The 23,547-nt window shown below is 51.0% G+C and overlaps 1 long non-coding RNA gene across 2 annotated transcripts in view; it reads left to right on the top strand.

Annotated features, from left to right (window-relative positions):
- Positions 1-927: 927 nt before the first annotated feature.
- Positions 928-23,547, top strand: part of LOC106739323 (uncharacterized) — a 70,098-nt gene continuing 47,478 nt past the window's right edge. The window contains exon 1 of one of the 2 annotated variants that reach the window (XR_002091883.2): positions 928-1,080. This is a non-coding gene — a long non-coding RNA (uncharacterized LOC106739323). Of the gene's footprint in view, positions 1,359-23,547 lie in introns of both variants that reach the window. The other variant, XR_009464038.1, reaches the window with a different exon arrangement.

Here is a 23,547-nt window from a genome sequence, read left to right as displayed (position 1 = left end):
GGTGGGTGGGATACCCCTGCCTGGGTTTTCTTCTGCATCTTGGCATCACTGCAAGGAGCAGCACTGCTTTGACGGCCTTCCAGGCCTCTGGAAACCGTGGCGTGGGGGCAGAGCAGGATTTGATCCTGGCACGCAGACCGGGGTGGGATGCTTTGCACTCTTTTATAAAGTCTCAGCACTCAAAGGCTGCAAAAAAGGCCGCTCCAGCTTCACTGTTTAAAGAACCAGAACAAACTGTGACTATTCAGCAGAGCAAGTCTGGCCCCGATAGTCTGCTCCACCTCGTTGAAGCCAAACAGAAGTAAAAACAAACACATCCCTGTGCCAGAACCTGCTTCTGCAGGCCCCTGCCTTGCACGCCCGCCCGCCACGCAGCAACTATGCTGGCCTGGGAAGCGATTTGCAATATTTCTTTTATAGGTGCAAACCAGAGCATCTCTCCAGCCCGGAGATGCAGTGTGACATAGCACAGCCTCCTTGCTGGAGGAGGGATGAGAAGCTTGCTCCCAGCCTGGGGAACAGGAGGCTGAAAGGTTTGCACTGGGAAGGGTGTGTGTGTGTGTGCGTGTGTGTGTGTGCAGGGGGGGTCGATGGTTTCTCCGGGCAGCGTGACAGGCTGCAGGGCAGGTGGGAAAAAGCCAGACCTTGCCCTTCCCCAGCGCTGTTCACCAGTCAGCACTACCTGCTATCATTAAACCCATTTCACGAGAAAGGAAACTGAGGGGCTGACAGAAAAGCTGCGGTTTCCCAGCCAAGGCAGCAATCGAACCTGGCCCCAGGCCACTGCAGTGAGCGTTAGTCCAGCATCACCCTGAGGTAGTATTTCAACCCGGGTCAGGCCACGGCACCAGCTGCAGCTCGTGGGCTGCGAGATGACTCCAGGTCCCTCCCAGCTGCAGCTGGTGCTGGGGAGGGTCGTTAGCGCCAATTGGCACAGGGTGGGTTCCTAGGCCCATTTGCTTTCTTTTTCCCATATCTGAGGTTTCCACCCAGAACAGCAGCACCCTGGGAGCGTGGATCCTGAGGACTGATGGCATTGGGAGCCGTGCCCAACAGCGCTCCTTCTTCCCTAATGAAAGAGTAAGTGCTGAGGCAGGTGAGGCTGCGAGGAGGGTAACGAGCCCAGCTCTCAGGGTTTGGAGTTGCATGGAAAGGGAGCTAGGGTGATTTCTTACCTCCCCCCTGCTCCCACCCTGCTGTGGAAGATGGCTTAGGATTTGGAGAGAAAGCCAGGCCCAGAGGGAAAGGGAAATGAAGAGGGGCTTGCTGGAGCCCTGATTGCATTTGGACTCTTGTCCCTGCTGGAAAGGACAGAGATGCCGGGATTTCTGGAAGCCAGACAGGAAAGGGGCACGGAGGTAGGTGTTGCACTTGCTTCAAGCTGGCAAAGGAAGCTAAACTGGTTTGCCTGTTGTTTGGGGGGTCTTCGCCATGCGTGCATGCATGTGTGTGTGTGCCTTTGCTAAATATGTATCTGCATATCTGCTCTGTGTGTGCATGTGTCTGCTAGGGGTGTGTCTTTGCTATGCACATCCATATGTCTTACTAGACACGTGCGTGTGTGTCTTTGCAGTGCATCTATCTGCGCACGGGTGTCTCGGGAAGCGTACCAGCAGGGGCTGATTCTGCAAAGGGGAAAGCTGGTAAGGATGGAAAAAAAGAGCTCTTCCTCTGGCTCCTTTCTTTCATGCTCTCAGCTTCTCCTCAAGGCCAAGGGCAACGTGTAAGGCTTCTGCAAAGCAAACCCAGGCAGGGTGAGCTGGCAGGGAAGACCTTCCAGCCCCAGGTCACCCCTTTTGCACAAGCCAGGCTCTGGCTGGAAGCTCGCTGCCTGCACCCCCAGCTCACCCGAGTGTAAATGGGAGCATGGCTGTTCACATGGGGAAGCGCCTTTGTATCTTGGGTGGTCAAAGGTCTGCTCTGTGTATCGGCAATAATCAAACTGAGCATCCTAATTAAACTAGGAACATGGGGCTATGGTCTGTGCCTTGCCCCTGGGCTCAGTCGCACAAGCCGATGGGGCTCCTTCAGTGCCCCCAAACCGGCAGCAGCGTGGTTTGGATTTGCACGTGTAAGATGCTGCGTTTGTTGTTTTGAATCATTAGGGTTTGGACGTGGGCTCCTCTCGCCCCCCTAAAAAGCTTGAGATGTGGGGGCTGACTCTGGCGGGTGAAGAGATGTCGCAGAGATACGGCCCATCCTAAAACGTGGTGCTGAGGTTCCCAGGCAGGGCTTTGATGAGGAAGGCTTGGTCGCGGGTAACTGGTCTGCAGGCTGTTCATCACCGAAGTGCCGGTCCGGGCTAACGATGGACCGACGCGTTGTGCTGCCCTACTTGTGTTCTGGCTCATGAAGCGCGATTGCTGGAGGGAAGCCGGCCTGCCCGATGTGAAACGGCGCGTTTTCAATCCGTGTTGTGGTGTTTATCTGGAGAGGCCGTTTTATGGTGCACGGCCTCTGGAGAAATACAGGTCTTTCTCAAGGGAGGTGGAGCTGGAGGTGAAAGCCTTGGAGGGGAGAGCAAAGAAAAGCAAGCTTGCTCATAAACCCCTGTGATGGGAAATGCAAACGGACGTGGACTTGTGTCCTAAGCCCTGCTGCAAAAGTGAGCAGTTGTGAGCTGCAGCAATGAAGACGGGGCAGGGAGGGCTTGCAGGTGGTGACGACCCAGGTAGACCACATCACGTCTGGGATGATGGAGCTGGGGCTGGTCCTGCTTGGAGCAGGGGGGCTGGACTGGATGTGACCCCTGGGGTCCCCTCAACCCTCCTTGTCTGTGATTGCAAGGAGCCTGCAGGAGGGCTGTGCATGCTATGGGAGGGAGCATGGAGGTGGCTCACCCCGGACCCCTGCACGTGGGTGCCAGCCCACGGCTCGTCCCAGACAGCGGAGGGTATTGCTCGGTGGTCGACATCCTGCTGACCGAAGAGGCAGGTATAATTTGCCAAAGCTATACTGCTTAACACTGCCCGCTGCGACATCGCCCCTGGGCACGTGGGCTGCTTTGGCCAGCCCTGCCTCAGACGCTTGTGTCCGGAGAGCCCCTTGCAAGCACCACGGACGCGTTCCCCTTGGCAGAGATGCTCTCTGCCCTCGATCCACGCAGGCCAGGGAAAACGCTCCCCTCTCACCATAGCCATGTCCCCACCGCCGATGTTGCTGGCGTGTCGCGGATGTGCTGAGTGCGGGTGGAAATTGGTGGTGTTTTCACACCCGTCGCCAGCGCAGCATCTCCAGTGTGACTTTGCAGCATAAGCCAGGCCTCCTCCTGCTTGCACCGATGCATCCGTGCCGCTGCACAGCTCTCGCATCTGGGAGCAGAATCGGGGCCCTTCTCTCTCTTTTTCACCCTACCCTGCCTAGCTCGCGGGTTTGGAGAGGAAGTTTAACGTAGCCCCCAAGTTACCTCCTCTCGCTTGAACAGACCGGAGAACGATTTTTAACCCAGGCTGGAGCCTGAGGCAGATTTGCATAACGCTTGATATAAAAGCGACAACACCTCCCACACTGCAACCCGAACGGGAGAATTTGTTCCTGTTAGGTTTTTTTTTTAATTTAAGTGCTTGTAACAATGGAGCGATTCGGTGTTTAAAGACACTTTGCAAGTCCTACGACAATCGCTCACTGCCGAAAAACCTCCCACCTGACACGTCATCGGAGCTCGCAAGAACATCTGTAAAGTTTTTGTGCCGACACCTTGGCACGTGTTTTGGGAGAGCTCTGTGTTAGGTCTTGCCAATTTTCCCCCTCCCCTTGCCTTGCTGGGATGAGACTTGCTTAAGATTTAAATAGGTCCAGAATTTGCAGGCGGCTTTTTATGCCCCTGGATAGAGACAAATCCTGGAAGTGGAGGTTTGACTTTGTGAGCGCTAGTGAAGCAGCTTTCATCGACGCTGGGGCTAGGGGTTCAAATCCCCCTTCAAACTGTGTGGCAGTCTGGTACGGATACTGCTGTTTGGCGGCTTGGACCCTGGGTCCATGCATCCCATGGGTTGGATCGCAGCTGCCGGAGGAGAGCAAAGGAGCTCGTGAACCTCTGGCGTGATAGATCATCTCCTATCACCTTCCCCATGAAGTCACCAACCAGCAGCAAAATCCCCGCTGGATTTCATGGAGTCTTTGGCACCTCTTTTTTGGGGGGAGGACCCCTCTGTGTGGGTAGGACATGGAGGTGCTCTGGGTGGTGGGGCACGGGACTTTCTTGCTTCCCCGCTTGTCTTCCCGCTGCAAGCTCTATCCGGTTTCTCCCCTCTCTGATCCCCATCGCCGATGCTGGGGACATGTGGTGGGGACATGGCTATAGTGGGACTGCTTTCAAGGGCAAGATGGAAGGAAAGAAATAGTCAGAAATCCCCCAAACCCATCTTGAAATATTTTTTTCCCATCATTTTGTTTTCTTTGTCATGATAATATTTCTGTGTTTTTTTTTTCACATGACAACAATCAAATAAAAACAATACGATCTTAATGAATAAGTAAAATCCAATAAGAAAGCATATTATAATATTCAAATCCTTCCTCCTGGCCCCCTGCAGAGGTGCCAAGAGAAGGAAATCTGGGGAAAAAAACATCTTTTTTCCCCCCCTCCTCTTTTTCCAAATTAAATGACCTATATAAGGCAGCTGAATAGTTGGTAGAAACCCCCCATTTCTTTTCTGTCTCAAACTCATCAGTTCTGCAACCACAAGTCAACCTCCCCTTAATAAGAGCCGGCGTTTCCCACAGACGATGCGACATGCCAGCGGTCCGGCAGGGCGCCCGTGGCTTCAGACTTTCTCTTCCCGATCCTGCGTTCGTGGCTCGGCGCAGGAAGCAGCGGGCTCCGCCAGGCTTTCAGATCAGATTGGCAAAGCAGCAGGTACAACCGTCTCCTGAAGTCGCCCGTCTGCTTGCAGCTCGCTGCAGCCTGCGGAAAGCAATATGCTGTGCACCAGCGATGTTGAAGCATCTGCTTTCCTCCCAAGGCTTTCAACCAGGTTGGCAGAAGGAGATGCAGTGCCTTCCTGTGGCCCTGGTGCCAGAAGGCAGCTCTGGAGACGCCTCAGCTAGCTCTGGGGGGTGCCCCTATTCCGTGATTATTCTGCAGGGATAATTTGGGGACGTGCATTAGGGGGATTGCCACCCCCGCTCTTCTGGGGTGACGGAAGAGGTCATAGGAGGCCACTCAAAGCTTTGCCTGAACGGCTGCTTTGCAGTGGGCTGGGCGCTGGGGCAGACCTGCCCTCGGCTGGGCCGCGGAAGCTGCCTTGTGCCTCTTGATGCACGCACATGTGTGCACACCCGCACACATACTCGCACCAAAACTGAATGTCTCGTGGGGACAGCTCGGAGTGGACGAGCCCTGTTCCTGCCGCCGCCTCCAGCTGCTTGCACGTTCTCCGGGCCACACGCCAATGCATTTGCGTCCCTTTATGAGTTTGCCGCTCTGCTCCCCCAAACGCCCTCCTCTATTGCACAGAGGTGGGGAGGAGCTAATAGGACTTCGGAGCGACTCTGGCCAGTGAACCCCCATTTCCAAGATGATGGGATCATGCTCATTCGTGCAAAAAGAAACAAACTTCATAATAATTACCATAGCTACCAAAAAGCTCTCTAGGTGTTATGACAGACTCTTAAACTGTCAGTGCCTCATTAGCAACCTAGCCTGGAGAGAGAAATCCATTATGCATGTAGACTGCAAAAAGTAAGTGAGCATTAATGTATTGAATTTATTAGCCTCTGCCTGGGAAATAATAAGCTCCGCTCGTGGAGATTCACCTAGCCCAGAACGAGGAGCCTGCACGTCGGTGCGGGGCTGGGGCAGGGCTCGGCGGAGCTTGTCCCTTGCTCAGACTCGGCTGCAAGCTGCAGGCAGGGCTCCCACGCAGCACGGACAAATGCAACGGGTGCCAGGTGTACGCGAGAGCCCCTGTCCCCAGTGGGGCATCCAGCCAGTGCCATGTTGGCTGCTGGGACTGCCCCCCCATCCCTGTGCCTGCCCCTTGCTCCGGGTTTGCACTGCCGGGGTATGTCCGAGGGGTAAGTTCTCTGCCCAGCTGCTGCAGGGATCTTGCTCCCAGTGATGGTGGTCGTCACGCTGGGCATGCTAATGACTCCCTGTCACTCTGCAGCATGTGCACTGCTGAGAGGCAGAATTGCTCCAGGGGCAACTTTGCCTCCTTGTTAAACTGGTGCAATGACTGTAAACCAGGCCATCGCGGCACCTGGGGGTGCCTGGAGATCCTTCCAAGGGTCGTGCAGGATGCCGCACCACGTGAGCGCCGGGAGGTGTGCAAGCGTGATTGACAGCCTAAACCCAGAGGTTTCAGGTAGGAGCCCGCAGCATGAAAAACATTCATGGGATTTTTCCCAAGTTCTTTGCAACAGGGGAATTACTTTATAATTTTTGCATGATGGAAAAAAGGAGTGAAAAAGAAGAGCTGGTGTTTTCTAAGCGGCGACTTGAGTCGAATGAGGGGTGCATTGAGTCTACAAAGGTTAAGAAGCACTGAGGTAAACCAGTGCCCCCCTACGCAGGGCCGTGCTGTGGTTTTCTTCTGCAAGGGCACATGAGTCGGGGGCAGCAGGGACCCTCTGTTCCCTTTCCTCCCCCAGACTGGGGTTGCCTGCAGGTGCTGTCTCGTGAGCAGCCTGCAAATGCACTCACCTGAGCGCCGTGGCACTGCCCCGTAGGAGACGGCAGAGCCCGTGTGTCCTGCCATGGGCTGCGGATCAAGGCCACGCTAGAGCCAACAGCCAGGGGAATGCAAACTTGTCCGTGGAAGAGCAAGGGCTGCAGGGGAAGCTGGGCAGCACGGGGTAGAGACGAGGAAGATGGGGAGCAGACGGGAGGAACTGGTAAGCCCACAAGGCCTTGAGGCTTGTAGGAGGGAACAAAATGTATTTCCAGCTCTACCTGCCCGACTTGGGGGCTTCTGCCTGGCCCCACTTCTGTCCCCCGCGATGGGGATTGTCGGCGGAGATCGCATTACCCGTTGAGCCCGGCATTGCAGTCAGTTTTCTCTCCAGCTTGCAGCCTGTTCATCCAACCCGCGCTTCCTTAAGTGGACTTAACTGGGCACGGGATATTGCTCCTGGGGATTGTATGAACAACACCAAATCCTATATCTGAATATCCAAGATCCCCGTCCCCAGACCACAGTCAGGGCCTCTGCATAGAAAACCAGCAATGGGGTGCAAGGAGGTGTGACAGGCAGGGCTTGCTTTCCACCACTTTCCAAAGGCAGGTGACATCCAGGACCTGAACGTGGGGCTATAACACACGCCCTCTGAATAGCTGTTTGGAAATGGAAGAGAAACTTTATGAATGCGTATTGGTAAAAATATCGTCGTGGAGCTGCCTGGTGCACAGGCCATAATGTGGTGAGCAGAGCAGCGCATTATGACATGCATAAAATTAGTGACATTGTGTTTTTGTTTTCTCCTTTGATTAGGAAAGCTTGTTACAAGTGGTGTGTTTAAAGAGATATTATGCAGGATAGTGATAACCAGTTTTAAGTCATTATACAAGCAGTTTAATTTGATGTTGCTCTATAAATAATCTAAGTGTATTTGCATGCATATTTTGTTGACAGGAAGATAAAAACTATAATTCCTAGCAACAACATAATGATGTTATGACAGTAACAAAAAAAAAATTACATCTGCCATTCAAGACTTAACTGCTCAGTCATTAGAAGATAAAACTTTACCACCCCAAGCAAACATATAATGAAAACAGGGTACCCATCTAACTACAACCTACTCCTCGTGGGAGTGGAGAAATACAGTATAAGCTACGAAATTTAGAAGTGTACCTTCCTTCATGCTTTCAGACTTGCATTGACTTGAGTGGGCTTTTGTTCAGGTCTTGACATTTTTGCAGGTAGTTGTTTCACCTTGTTTATATGCTAATGTATCTTTTTTTCCTAACGAGCTTCCTGTAGCAATATCCCCTGCAAAGAAAGTAGTGTCATATGTCAGGATGTTCCCCTTTTTAGAATAGATTTCTCTTGTATTCTTTAGTCAAAATTTAAGCCTAATAACCCATTGCTGCTATTTGCAAAGCTCAAGAACCAAGTTGCCTTCAGTTAAAATGCAGCAAAAATAGCTGCCAAAGCTGGCGTGAAAAGGGAGCAAACAATGTGTTGGGTGCGTCAGGCAGAATTCTCTAAAGAAATGCAAATCGTTAGTTTTTTCGGGGTGGCAAAAGGAGCTGTTTGATTTGGAGACCACCTGGTTTGGACTCAGGCATTTCGTGATGTATTCCCCCTTTTTTTTTTTTTTTTTTAATTCTGTTTCCTTACCGTTGGCCTGTAAAGTGAAAGTCAGGCAGGGCCGAGGAGCAAATCACCATGCAGGTTAGGGGCAAAGTCACCTGGCAAATGCAGTCCTCTAGTGAAAAAGAGATGACACGGTGCCTGGATGAAAAAGAAAAATGTGCTTGAGCTGGAAGTGTCCTGTCCTGACCCAGAGGAAAGCATGAAGCTCCTTGGATTAAATGTACATGCTGCAGATGCTGCATTAGTGGGAGCATTGCCAGCAGGTCAAGGGAGGTGATTCTTCCCCTCTATTTGTGAGGCCACATCTGGAGCCCGGTGTCCAGCTGTGGGACCCCACTACAGAAAGGATGTGGAGACATTGGAGAGAGTCCAGTGGAAGGTGATGAAAATGGTTGTGGGGCTGGGGGACAGAACTGGTGAGGAGAGGCTGAGGGAACTGGGCTCGTTTAGTCTGGAGAAGAGAAGACTGAGGGGGATTGAATAGCAGCCTTCACCTCCCTGCCGGGGGCTGCAAAGAGGATGGAGCTGGGCTGCTCTCAGTGGGGGCAGATGGCAGGACAAGGAGCAATGGGCTCAGGCTGCAGCAAGGGAAAGTGAGGTTGGATATTAGGAAAAACTCTCCCTAGGAGGGTGGTGAAGCACTGGAACGGGTTACCCCGAGAGGTGGTGGAGTCTCCATCCTTGCAGGAGTTTAAGGCCCGGCTAGACAAAGTTTGGCTGGGATGATGCAGTTGGGGCTGGTCCTGCTTGGAGCAGGGTTGAACTAGATATGACCTCCTGAGCTCCCTTCCCACCTGAATTTTCTGTTTGTTTGCCCATCTCCTCCTTTCCCAGCCAAAGGATTTGCTGAAGGACCTTGATACCCTCCTTGATCATCCCCATGAGGCAGGGAACGGGTCTTTAAGACCTCCATGGGGTTCATCCCCTAACCTCCAAGCATGCTAGGCAAGCATCTCCATTTACAGCTCCTGCGTGCTGGATGCATATAACACCCCTGGGACACGTACACCGGGGTATTGAGGTCTCCTGCATTTGTTCACATGGCATTTGTATGTAGACATTTCCGCGAAGCAACTGGGTGGGAAGTCGGAGGGTGAAACCTAGCGTCTCTCAGCTGGACGATGCCTCTCGCACATCTAAATTGGATTCCTGATGTCACACTGATGGCTTCCATAAAAAACGGGAAAGTTATCCGGTGACTCTGGCGGCTGGCTCCCAGGACCTCGATTAAAAAAGAAGTGGCAGCAAACAAGATTGATTGTCAGTAAACCCAGCGACGAGAGCGGAGTCCGTCAGGAATCCGTAAACAGGATCCTAACTTTTACTCATTAAAGACTAAGCATCGCTTGAAAGGAAATTAGCACCTGGCTGTATCTGGACGTGCTGGCTCGCTCCGTGGGTTTCTTACTGAAATGCACAGCGGGGCTGGCATCGTGGAGCTGGGGCTTTCCAGTGTCTGGGGTTGGTTTTGTGAGCTCTGCTTTCCTTTCCCTGTGTATTGCCCCACAAGACTTTGCCTTAACTCAACAAGCACTTTCCCCATCATGCACAAATAAATAAAATGGAGCTTGTTCCCCCCAAACCAGGCCAAGTTTGGGGGTGTGCTGCCATTTTCTGTTTTGTGACTAAGGGATGATCCAGGTGCTCCAGTGACGAAGGGAAACCCCGCACCAGCGGGGACCTTTTCTCCACATGGGATTGCATTTAGCTTTCAGAAAATAGCCTGGTGCAAAATGCAACGCACGTCAGAAGCAGGGGGGTTTGGGAACAGTCACCTCAAAATGCAGCCTGGCTTCGGCAGGGTTATTCCCCAAGCGAGGACTACAGGAGAAATGGCCTGGAGGAGGATACATGCTCTGAGCTTGCTCCCAGCTCTTGCAAGAGCTGATCTTAAAAATGTGAAATTGCAGCGAGTTAATCCAAGTGGGAATTTGTGTTCTAGTCAATTTAGCAGTCATTCTGGAAGAAACATTGCCTCTCAGTACAAGGCATATGACTTCCATAGGGGGAAATACATAATGTCCTATTTACTGCTACCTGGAGTTTATGCTTATATAAAGGGCTGGTGCGAGGTAGCAGGCAGCGTCTGACAAGGATCTGGCATATCCCATTATAGCCCACCTGGGAGGGTCTATGCCACACTCATTACACTGGCATTTGCACACCCCAGAGTGCTGTCAGCTCTTGTTGTCTTCCTCCCTGGATGCGTCTACACGTTCATTAACGCACCTTCGTTACTGCGCATTAAGTTTAGTACTTGCATAATCGAGCATTACTCGGCACTAGCCTTTTTAGTGTAGATGAGGCCCCTGAGCAGGGACATCCTCCCCTACGAATTAACAATGATCCCATCACTATGCTTCAATCAACACATATAGATATAAAATGATTAAGCAAATGCCCCTTGATTTGAGATGGGAATTGCAAAGAGCTCTCTGGGAGTGACAGCGGCATGTGCTATGAGAAGACTCATAAATTATCCAAGCAGAGTAAGCTTTTATTGCACATCAGGCCTTAAACTAAATGGATCTCTGATCGGAAATAAAGTAGCAACAGCAGCAATCTGAGCGTGCAAAACCCCAGTGTGAGGATTATGATCCTGCACGACTGGAGACGGAGCGTGTGAAGGGTACCTGCTCTCCACATCCGTCTAGAAATCTCTGTGACCCCAAATGCCCGGGTGGCATCTAGACAGACCTTTGTTCTTAGAAATGGAAAATGCTTCTTTGAAGCAAAAGGACAACGTTTCCATACATATGTGTCGAAGCAGAACGTATCGGCCAAACTTCTTTGCAAACGTCCGTGAAATATCGTGGCACTTCCAGAGGCCTTTTATTCCTCTGAAACTAGTCGCCCGACTGGACCCCAATTGCAAACGTCGGCTCCATCCAAAGGCACGTGGTCAAATCCTCGGCTCGGGGAGTATCGAAGAATGAGGCACGTCCCCTTCTTTGCTTTCCGGGACAACTCCCAGAAGCACCTGCCCCCAAGTCTTGTGCAGGGCGGTCTGTGGTGAGCAGCAACGTGGATGTCGGGAGAGACCGGGCCATTGGTGCAGAGCACTGCACGCTGCTCTTCACCCCCAGTTTCACACCCGTGCCAGGGTGACCCCAGGACACGATCACCAGCAACACGCTGGCAGGTCCTGAACTATTCCAAAACTGCAATGGAAAGACGGACCTACGTTGCCCCAGGCAGGTAGGGCCAACATAATAGAAAGAGCTGTTGTTGCAACATCTAGGTTTTGTATTGGCAAGTACGCGTGTAATCTCGTTTTGCAGGGCCTGACCCAAACAGGATAAAAGACCTACCACTGCCAGGAGCGCTGCGAGCCGTCTTGCCTTGTCCTGCGGACTGCAGATAGCTTTGTCTAGTCCCGGCCACCTGCAGATGTCGGTCAGTTATGCAGCAAGGCTTGCCGTTGTGCGACACACCTAATTGCACGGACTTGGATAAGGGAGGCATTGGATTTAAGTGCATAAAATGAGACTTCCTTAAGGCGGGGAGGAAAGACCTTCTGCGTGTCCACTGAAAGAGCACAAAAGAAAATGGTAAAACACCACCAAGAAGTGGGTCAAGGCGGCATAAGCAGATCCTTCCAGTAACCCCCAGCCTTAAGACATGGCTTTTCAAGTAGCACAAGACATCTCCCCGCACCACTTGTTTGCAGGCATTGAGCAGGTAGCCAGGCTGGGAAGGGGAGCAGACGCCTCTACACGGACAGGGACTGAGGTATCGTGCTCCAGCTCCCGGCTTCCCTAGGCAGAGCATCGCATTGCACCTGCAGACGCAAAGGCCTGAACCTATGCAACAACTTCCTCTCGCTACGGGACCTTTCAGGGCAATTCTGTGCAACTTGGGGATCGCAGCAGAAGGGAGAGGTGATCCCAGCTCCACCAGCTCCTTGGTGAAGTAGGAAGAAGTCGGAGAAGCTGAGAATCCTTCACTTGAAATAGGAAAATTGAGGTTAGATATTAAGAAAAACTCTCACGAGGAGGGTGGTGAAGCACTGGAAGAGGCTCCCCAGAGAGGCAGTGCAGTCTCCATCCTTGCAGACTTTGAAGACCTGGGTTGACAAAGCCTTGGCTGGGATGATGGAGTTGGGGCTGGCCCTGCTTGGAGCAGGGGTTGGACTAGATGTGACTCCTGAGGTCCCATCAACCCTCATTTTCTATAATTTTACAGTCTTTAGAGGTCTGATTCCTGGGGCGGGTTGCACTTCCATACCCCTGGGAGAAGCTGCTGGTGTGCAATGCAGGTAAGGGAACAAAGCCCCCAGAGGAAAGTTGAACTAAAGCAAAACTTGTAGAGCCCAGCAATAAGCCGAGCACCACCTGGGAAGCATTTATCCCCAGCCCCGAAGAGACCCACGGTGACAGCGAATAAATATTGCCTTGATCCAGCGCTCTTCGCCCAGGTGTCTGAAAGCACGATTGAAGCGGCGAACGAATGCTTTTGTTTATCCGCTCAACCCTGGAGTCTTCTGATGGCTGTAACAGCTGGACGACACGTTTCATTGGCGCTTAACGAGAAAACGGTGCTAATCGCTGTAAAGCCATCCTGGCTCATGTTCTTGATGCGAGAAGCCTGATTTGTTCTGATCTTTACATCGGAGGGGTAGTTGCAGCTTCGAACCTGGCACGCGTGCAAGCAAGCTAATTCCCTGCAAAAGGGCCAAGCCCCGTGAAATATAACTCGGCTGTTTTAATTGTCACGCAGCTGGGTTAAGTGTTGGCTTGTTATGCTGCCATTAGCCTTCCCAATAAATAGGCACATTTGTATCTTGTGACAAAGGTGCATTAAAATGGTAAATGTATCTCGGGAAGCTGCAGCGATGCCAAATGTGTGTGTGTGTGTGCGTGTGTGTGTGGTGGGGGGATTTTTTATTTCAATGGCTATCGAACTTAGTCTTGGAATAAGAAGAGGAAATATTGGGCCCAGGGGACAGACGAGCAACGAGGCAGCGTGCCACCTCCTGCTCCACACAGCGCCCCAAAGGGCAGGATGGTGCAAAGGTGTCCCGTGGCAGGAGGGCGTCCATGGGATAGTCTTCAACTAAGGCGGCACAAGAAATGCAGGTTTGGAAGCTGCAGACTTGTCTGTTGCCAGGATTGGATTTCTTCAGAGAAGACCTTTGGTTGGAGACTCCTCTTCATGGGTTGAGAGCCAGGCAGTGAGATCCATCCATGAAACGCCCGATGATCCATCCGAAACAAGTGGGGAGCCCAGGTCCGTGAGCCCCGGCGAAGCAGACTGAAGCTGGAGCTCTGATGTGCAGCAGAGCTGTGCGTGTGCCCAAGGGTCTAGTTTGCACACCCGGCAGACCCCAGTGCTACGGGGTCAGTGGTGGGGTGGCGTCTTCGGGGCATCGGCTCTCTTCTCTCCTATGCTCCTGCAGCTTCGGGCCAGCAGACAACATCCCACCCTCTTGTCGGGGATCGGTCCGTGGCATCCCAGGCAGCCGTTCTCTTCTTCTCCAACCTAATAGGGTCTGTGGGCCACTAGCCCCATGCCTGCCTTAGCAAGAGGCCCTTATAGGAGGGCAAGTTTGAGTTGGTCCCTTGTAGCTCCAGTGCCCTGGGACGTGGCGGATCAGTGCCCTGGGACGAGGTCCGAATCTTAATGCAACACCGGCGTGGACCTGACCCGTGGCTACCCCGAAATCATTTACGCACCAGGGATCGATTTGACCCCAAGGTCTGCAAAGACAAGTTGGGAAAAGTTAGAACCAACAACTCTCATTTTCTATCGCTCCAAGGGAGGAAAGTGGAAGAGGAGGTGGGTGAAAGGGAGGGCAGCGCAGGCAGGAGGCGTGCGGTGACGTGGGGCCTGCCACCGTTTGGGCGACACGCAGGCAAGCACCCGAGGCATGGAGCGGTGAAGCAGATTTACGGGAGGAGGAGAAGTGAGGGAGACCTCGGCGGAAAGGAAGTTTCTGTCTGAGAGGAGCAAGAGCAACCGGCGGTCGCTGTTAGTGCATCGCAGTTGCACAAATCCCCTAGTCCCAAAGGCAGGGAAGTTCCCCTGCACCGATTTGCACGTGTGTGTGAGCTTGCTGCTTCCTACGAGTTCCCTGTTGGCACTTCTGTCGCGTAAGGCTAATTTCTTTTCATTTTCCAGGGCACAGACACTTGTCTCTAGGGTTGCCAACCCTCCAGGATTGCCCTGGAGTCTCTGGGAATTGGATAGAAATCTCCGGGAGATGCTGAGAGTCACCCGGGAGATCAACGATGGGGCATTCATTAAAATAAATATTAAATGTCGAATCCAATTTAGGCAGGAGCCCGGTGGGTTTTTAAAATGTCATAGTAATATGCATGTGTCTTCCTGACATAAAGTCTACGCACCAAAATCCATACCTGATGTATGCAAGTAAGCGACTTTCACTTTGAAATGCCTCGGGGGTGCACTGGCAGGATAAACCCCGTCTGATGCCGGGCACCTTTTTCTTCTCTGTTGTTAACTGGGGATGAATTCAAAGCTGAGCTGAATTCTGCTTTGTCTTAAATCTCCCTCTGGCCATGTCTTGCACGGCACTGCGTGGGGGTGAGCGCGGGCAGCGCTGGTCCCCCGAGACCGCAGGGTACTTTCCATCAGAGGGCAGCAACATTTTGTCTCCGCAAAGTAATTATTTTGGTTAAACTGCTGGGTCCGGACTGAGTGCAATGGAGAGAGCGATCCGGTGGGTGCTTCAGGGAAGGTTCCTTCCAAAGGGGAATTAACTTCCATTAAAACTAAGCTTTGACTTAATTATTTTAGCTGCATTGGGATAATTTCAATTAGCTCTTCACATCCGATGCTATCGCTCCCGTCTTGCTCAAGCGGACATTGGCACTCTCTTTCCGAGAGTTGATCAGGATTACGAAGCCTTTCCTGTTTTCCATTTGTGTCTTGTATTTATACATCGGGCCTGATTGTTTATCTGATTGCTCAGGATAGCGAGGCCACTTCTTGGAAGCGATTTCTCCTTGATTAGCTTCAGCTACGGCATGGGGGTTGGACTCGACGCCACGTCTCTGATCCCACCAGCATCTCGACTCCCGGCCAAATGCATCCTCGCCGGTGATGACAAACACGCTTATAAAGTTTGTCCTGTGCAGGTTGCTTAGCAACTGCATCGCCCGCCTGTCACAAACAGGGTACCGCTAACATGGGGCTGACGATGATGCTGGAAAAGGATTGTTTCAGCAGCTGAACACCGACGGTGGGACCCGAAATAGCAATGACTTGCTTTGGCAGGGCTGGCCGTTGCACCGTAGCTCAAGGCTGGTGCAAGGCATGACGTCCTCCCTCTGCCCAAGAGGGCTGGTGCCAGGGGGCAAGGGCCTGGCTCTTGGCCACGGGAGCAAACAGCAAAAGGGGGATCTCAAAGGAGGTTTTAAGAGGTGATGCCCTGATGCCTTGCTCCTCCGGGTTGTAGCTCCCATTCGGTGTCTTGGCTATTGACTTTTCCTCCTCTCCGATCTCCCCAAAAGAGACTTTTCTGAGATGGGAACACGGCACGTGCTCTCCCTGGATGTCCCCACGTTTTAGCCATCTTTATTCCTGAGCTTGGCGTGTCTTCCCGTTGGCTGCAAAAGCACTCCCATTGCTGAAAGACTTCTCTCTGAAACCTCCCGCTCGACAGGAACGCACATTTGTGGCTGCCTTATAATAATTAATACCTGCTTGGCTAATCAATACGTCTTTATGTATCTAACTCCCCCGTATGTGCAGAGTCTCTCTTTAATTACTCTGCTGCTGTCTTATTCTGTTGCTAGCATTGGCTGTAACAGCCTTTTTTTTTATATGTGTAATACGTGGTATGGAGTTGGGCTCGGCGCTATGGATGGGACCGTTTGCCATTGGAAAACTCCAGTGTGTCGGGGATGTTACTTAGGTCTAGGAGAGTATGGAGGGGAGAGAGGGCAGACCTGGAAAGGCCTCACTCGTTAATTAAACAAACTCCAGGACCTCCGCTCAATAAAGATTAGTCTGCTCCATCCAGGACATCGCGAGTTGTCCACGCAGAAAACAGCTGAACAAATGACCAACCTGCTCCAAACTGCGCTCGCTCTCGCTGCTCCTCCTGAGAACAGCTGAGACTTAAATGATACCTGAGGCTTTCTCCTCTTGCTCATTCTCTGCCCTGCTGGAAACCGGATCAATTGAAAGCTCTTGGGAATGATGCTTCAGCTAATGTACATGTTAAATGCTCCTACAGTAAGTAATTGTCTGATGGCATTTTGTCGGGCGGTGGATTTATTTGATTCGGTTTCCATTAGTGGAGTCCATGCTGACTTCTGTTGGCGTTGCCCTGAAGGGCCTGGTTTGGCATTGTCGTTTTTTCCTTTAAGCACAGGGCTGTGTCCCTTGGCTCTGCCCAGGTTGGGTGTTCAAATGGTGGCCAGCACAAGGATCATGGCCCTCCACTGAGAACCACTAATATGAGCCGATAACCATATCTCAGAGTCAGTGCGGCTTTACATAGGACTCGGTACTAGTGGGCACATCTACACATGTGCATTTACTGTGCAGTAGCCAAAATTACTGTGCAGTATGGGTGCACGTCTACATGTGCACAGCCATACTGCATAGCAAGTATGGCAACTTATGCTGAATTGAGCATAAATTTGATACGTGCTTCATGCAGGTATCAAATTTATGGCCGAGAAGTGACCGCAGTAACGCACATGTAGATGCCTTACTGCGCAGTAATACTCTGTGTGTGTGTGTGTGTGTGTGTGTGTGTGTGTGTGTGTGTGTGTGGACTGACTTGGGTCTAACTTTAGTCCCAAGTCAGTCCATACATGGTGTAAATGCGCTTTAATGCTTGCACATGTAGATGCCGGCCTATTCCTGCTTACTGCACAGTAACTTGCTGCGCATTAAATTTAAGCCGGTGTAAATGCACATGTAGACGCACCCACTGAGGAGCACTGGGATCTTTACTATGTGGGGCAGCTTGAGCCTGAGCCTCTCCTTGTCTGCTTATCTCCCCTCCCTCTAAAGATCTCGAGGCACCTGGTTGAATCGCTGACTTATCCTCCCTGTAAGCCTGCTCCCAATAGATCCAGTGACCTGCTGCCTGCTTTAATTAATTTGTGTTGTTTCATTTCTTGTCAGATCTTCATCCTTCTTTTCTGTGATGATACCATAGACATAGCACTAGTTATTTCAGGCAGGGACTCTCTCTTTCCTATATAGCTATACAGTGCCTGGTGCATTTAGGCCCTCGTAGCAAACAGGGTTTTGTATTTTATCTATTGGTTCTCTTCCCTTAAAAGCAATTAATTTCCCCTTCTGCTACAGAGCAATGCAGCAGGATATATCGGAGGGAAGGGAGCGAGCGAGGTGGATTGCTGCTGGCACACATCTGAAGTGACAAGCACGTATTGGCAATCTGTCTTTGCTGGTTAGAAGTGAAGGCCAGGGAAAAGGAGGCAAAAAAGCACCCTCTGAGCCCATCAGTGCTTTGTGGCCTCCTTTTATTTCCTGCTAGCTCTGGTCAGTAAGCTTAGGTCTGTTAGAAATGCCTTGAAACAAGAGTCATCTAATCAAACATCACAGACGTCCTGCTTCTGCATGACGACGTTGCCAGATTTTCAGCTCTTTTATCCCATGCCGAGAGATGAGTGCCATCTCCAAAACCAACAGGCCTCTGGCCAAGCCCGAGGTATTGAGTTTTGGGATAACGATACTTCTGGGAGGTGGTGCCCACCGAAGATGAAGGCAGGTCCAGCCAGCAAAGGGTGATGGGAGCCAACCTACCCCCACCTCTCGTATCAGATGGGGCAACGTAGATCCGCCGAACACGTCTGCCCGGCTGGTTGCCAAAGGGAACCGACCCGGGATCGCGACCGTCCGGGTGCGGGTGCAGGCGGAGACGAAACGCAGCGTTCGCACAAGGGAACGGCGCTGGAGACGGGTAACGGCCCACGTGAAGCCAATCAAGGACTGTAATTGCTTGTTTCCCATTAGCATGCGGTGTCCTCCTCTCGACGAATGTCAATGGGATGGATGGCAAGTCATTGATTATTTTTAGTAAAATTGTACATTTCTTACCTGCTTCCTTTTTAGCTCCCTGACACTAAAATTGAAGCAGAGGAAGCTCGTTTTTGTTATCAAACAGGAAGACTGTAATTAAGCAGTCCATCATAAATGCCTTTTATAACTGAGGCCATTATAGGACTGGAAAGCCTTATCTAGCCACATAATAAGTTGCCTTTTTTTAGATATACGCATGTCCTTTGAGTCTCCTTGGCCCTTTGAGTCTGTGTAGCAAATGCTAACCCCCTCCAAAGTCCCTGTAGTTGCACAACTTCTGTTTTTAAAGAGCGAGTGTTTCTGTATTGCGTATTTATCATCCTAATTATGCAGCTAGTTGTCAATAGCACCACGCTTGCTCTTACTCCTTTCATTTTGTTCTTGCATTGTGACCTAGCCTTCTGTGTTCTGGATCTGCATTAAAAAAAAAAAAAAGTTGATTTGGCATCATGTCATCATGCCTAATTATAATCCCAAAATACCTTCACATGTGTTAACACAAAGATGAATGCCTTCTAATTAGAAGAGCCCAGGACTTCATGGTCGCCCTCCTCAGCAGAGGCTGCTGCAATTGATGTTGGAGCCAAAAACAGACAAATAGCAATGGGAGATTCATGAAGCGCTGCCATTCATGTTGGTTGAGATGGCAGTTTGGGGGGGTCTTTATTGGTATCGCTGACTCCTGGTGCTGGTTTATACATGCCGCGGCTGCCGTCTGTTGAAAAATAAAGTGCTCTTAAATTGAAAGAGTTTAAAATTTCTTTTCTCCTTTCCAGGCTTTGTTTTAGGAAGCAGACGTGTGACATGGTGCCTGGTCTCGTACCAGCTGCCCCATCCTCCCACCATCTGTAGGAGGCTTTGGAGGACAGGTGAAAAGAAACCTATAAAACTATAGCGATGTGATAGAGCAGATTAAGGGTTGGTTTGTTCTGGTGTTTTTGTTAGAAAACGCCTGTTGGTTAAAACCAAGGGCAGTTTTCATCGTGGCAAGGGAGGGGATGTCAGCCCGGGTGACGGTGAAGCTGCAATAGCTGCAAAATATCCCCCCCAGAGTCATTTGGGGCAAAGGGAGGCCAGCAGAGCAGGCTGGACCAGGGCAGATGCCCGCCAGCCATCGTGGCAGGCGGGTGTGTGGGCATCTCTCTCCCTTTGCTGCTGCCGCTCTCCTTGGTCTAATGCAAGATATCGCATCTACCCAAAGAAGTCCGCCTGTGTCCTTACACCAACACGGCTACATCCAACGACCCCCACTTCCCTCCTGCACTCGGCACAGCTTATCTTTCATTGCCTTCTTGCTCTGCAAGCAATGAGGCTGCAGCGCGGGGGCCTGGGCAGTGCCAGTCCCGGTGCATGCTAGTGCAATCCAGCAGCTGCTGTAGCTTTCCAAGGGGCCACATTTTGCAGCGGCCCAGGAAAGGAAGATCACGATGAGAGCGGATCGCAGCCCACACCTGCCACCCCCTGTGCACCTGGCTGAGGGGCGGTTCGAAGCTGCCGCGCGTGCTCTTTGCAGTGAGAGGGGTGCTGGCTCCTTTCCTTTGGGACCTCGCTGGATTTGACCAGAGGCAGCTACTATTTATTAGCCACAATCCCCGGGCACCAGGCACTCACGTTTCCTTACTCAACACATTAGCAAAGCTGACTTGATTTCAAGTTAAGGGTGTTATTAGGAATAATGTTGTTTTTCAAGAGAGAGAGAGAAAACTATGCATGTATGAGACACAAGGTCAGAAAAAAACCGCACTTGTGTCCATAAAAACCAAGACTGATCACCTCCTACTTCTCATCTGATAGTCGACTCTCTAGTGACGATGGAACAAATATTGCTGCCCTGCAGGTATCCATGCTGTTTGCCAAGCGCTTCCTACCATACGCAGCAAAGCAGTGGGGGTTTGTTTCCATCATATACATCAACAGCTGAGCACTAACACTGTATTTTCCAACACTGAAGAAAAATGAAGGGCCTGAATGCAGTTTTCTTCCTCAAGGAATATATCCATTTTATTGGAGATGGCAGAAGACTTCTGCATGAAAAATGTTTAGAAGTGTTTTTCCGCAGGTTTCAATGAAATGATCCATCGTAAGTGAATGCTCAGTGCATTTAATTAGAGGTTTTGCCCTCTTTTACGGCAGCAAGACGTGTACATTTGCAAACTTAATCTTTAAATTGAATCTGTTTATTTAGGCACTGGCATGTTTCCCTTCTCTGTGCTGCTTCCAGTGTTAAGGGACTAGCACAGGCGATATTTTTTTCACCACGGTACCAGATTTCACAGTGAGCAGAGAAATAAGCCTGTGCCGGGCTCTTGAAATTTGCACTGAAAGAAAAAACAACTTCTCATTGAGAAATGTGGCTTTTGCAGAAGGCTAGCGCTCCTTGTGCGATGCCCTGTGGAACTGCATGCCGATGTGAAAAACTGCCCCCTCAAGCACGACAAAATGGTTATGGCTCTGCAGTGTTTTTCTTTAAAGAGCATCTTCCAAATTGGCTAGCGCCTAGCTTGCTTACTACCATCGGAGGTGGCGCTGAAATGCTGCAGAGCTGCAAAGTTTGGACTTCTAGGACGGCTTCTTAAAACCTGACACTTCTGTTGTCCATCACTTGGGTTTTTTAATGGAGCTGGGGATCCTTGTTTTCTGGCTCGTTGGAGCATTTTCTTGTAGGTGCATGGCTGTGGGTGGCCACACGTGCCTATGCTGGCCAGGGCATGTTCGGCTACCTGGCCTGTATCTACTCGGGGCAGTTAAGGCAGATCGACTAGCGGGGTGAAGCCAGCATTTGAAAGTTAAAGCTCGTTCAGCCATTTGGCTCCAAAATCGGAGCATCCCCAGACGTGGGAGTGAGAATGTGCACGACTTTCTTCCTTTCACTGCGTGCTCTGTGTGTGCGTCTACACAAGATGCTTTAAGGCGCATTAGCCTAAATTTAAGATGCATTAGGGCACTTGTCTACACAAGCGCGCACTTGAAAAATGGTGATTTGGGGCTAAGCATTCCTAAATTTGATACCTGTAAGTGCAGGTATTTAATTTAGGCGTGAATAGTTAGTTAATGCACATGTACACACGTTAAAGCGCACTAATGCTGTGTGTGTGTGGACTTAAGATAATGTGCAGTAAATTTTGGTGCGCTTAAATGCACGTGTAGACGTGCCCTGTGTGTCCTTCAGTTCCCATATGAGCAAGCAGGTTTGGGACTTCCCAACAATTAATTCCAGGGGTTGTTCCTGATGGAGGTTTTGGTAGGCTCTCTTCCACAGCTAGCTGCTAAAAGCATCTGCAGGTGAGAGACCGACCAACTTCGTCAGCTTTTCACAAAGGAAGTGACAGTGAGAAAACTTAAACAGACTCGTCATATGCCACATTTCCTCACCCACAACGTACCTCTTCCCCCAAAAAATCACCCCCCCCCCAACATTGAGTGTATGTATTAAGCGGGGAAACTGATTTTTCTGGCCAGGATAAAGCACCCTGCTTTGATTCCTGCTCTACCGTGCAGCAGCTGTTGCATTGCTATTCAGGCAGATGAGGGAGTCAGTTCAACCAGTGGCTCGTTGGTCTTCACTCCAGAGGTGTTAACAATTGTCTCTCCTTTTTAATGATCTTGGTGTTCCACTAACCTTTCTTAGGGCAGTTTAGCTGTCTGGCAGCTGCTCCTGGTCTCTCCTCCTATTTCACAGCCTTGGAGACCCTTCAGCTCTTTGCAGAATCATACAACCATCCCCGGAGACCCGTCGTCAGCTGCAGCTAGGGTTTCAGCTTTAGTCAAGCAGGGAAGAAGAAGTAAAGCAGCTGAAGATTAGGGTCTGTACCTCCCTTCCCCAAGGAGGTGTGCATTATAATCTGGGCGGTGTTATGTGTGAGGAAATAAGCTATCCCAAGGAAGTCTTTACTGTCACTAGGGCCTTTTTAAAATTTATTTTAGTGCCTTCCTGGATTAATTCTGCACTTCCAAAGCTTTATTTGATTATTAGTTGGTTCTCTATAACTGCAACAATTGCTAATTCCCCTCTCTATAATCAAATATTTTGTGGGACTTAACTTCTAATGTATTTTGGATAGTGTTGTCTTAGGCCTGGTTAAATATTCTCAGACTGATTTAGCAAACGCTGCTGCCTTGATGTCATTAATGTTCTCTTAATGTTGCATTCTGGTGATAAACCTTATTTTAAATAAAAAGCCCAATACTGAGCATACATTTTGATCAGGCTAACACTGATCTTCCTGTATTAATATGAATGAGGAGGATTAGTGTGAGCAAATTTGCAATTTCTAGAAGCTCTGGAAGTCTAACCGAACAGAAGAGGCTGGACTCCAGCAGCCCATTCACGGGGGGGGTGGACTGTGTCTCTCACCTGTTTGTAGTCGTGTAACATGGGGTGGGCAAGTAGGGCACGTGCCCCAGGCACCACCTCGGGGGTGGAGTCGTGGAGGCTTCCTTCTCCGGTGGCCCACTCGGTTTGCACTCCCGTGCTGCACGCTGCAATATCCCAGATGGCGTGAGTCCGTGGTGCAAGGGGTGCTGAGACCTGTAACTCTGGGTTCACTGCTGCTGCGGGGAGCATCAACTTTAATTTTGCTAATGAAATCAGCCAGCGTGGGCTTTGGAGGCAAAAAATGGGGAGAAATTTTCCTCTAGCAGTCTGAAACCCCATGGCTGCCCTAGAGAACTACACTTCCCAGGATGCCTTGCACTCCATGACACACACTGCCTGGGCCTGCTGCTTGCTGCTGCTCTGCCTGCTGCTTCGTGGGGAAGGATGAGAGGGGTCTGCCCCAGGCTTTGCATTCCTGTGCGATGCCTCTGCCTGCTTGTGCCCAGGTCCTCGTGCAATGGAACCGTGACCGTGGCTGCTCACGTGGACATTTCTACACGTAGCACCATATTGAAGCCAGCACAATTTGAGGCTGTCCTTCCCCCAGCTGTGGGCAGTCCTGGTCCCCCTTGGCCTTGAAGTCTATGCACAGAAGAAGGGTGGTTTGGGCCCAGGTCCTGCCCTGGACCCATTAGTGACTCCCTAGCTGACGATCCACGGCTTTGTGGCACGGAGGGTACGGTAAACATTATGCGAGTTCGAAGTGCGCTGTGGCAAACAACACCAGGGTTTATATATCGATGCAGTTTGTTCATCAATCGCTGCTGAGCTCTGGAGAATAATCCAGACTCGGACGTGGCTGTGAAATGGGTGCATTGCAGGGGGAGGCAATGCCGACCTGTACGAGCCCCCGGTACCATGCACGCTGCAGATATCCGCGGGCTC

This window comes from Alligator mississippiensis, chromosome 8 (assembly GCF_030867095.1).
Source record: "Alligator mississippiensis isolate rAllMis1 chromosome 8, rAllMis1, whole genome shotgun sequence".
NCBI lineage: Eukaryota > Metazoa > Chordata > Crocodylia > Alligatoridae > Alligator > Alligator mississippiensis.
Note: the sequence above shows the minus strand (reverse complement) of the source record. Positions and strands in the feature narration are given on the sequence as shown.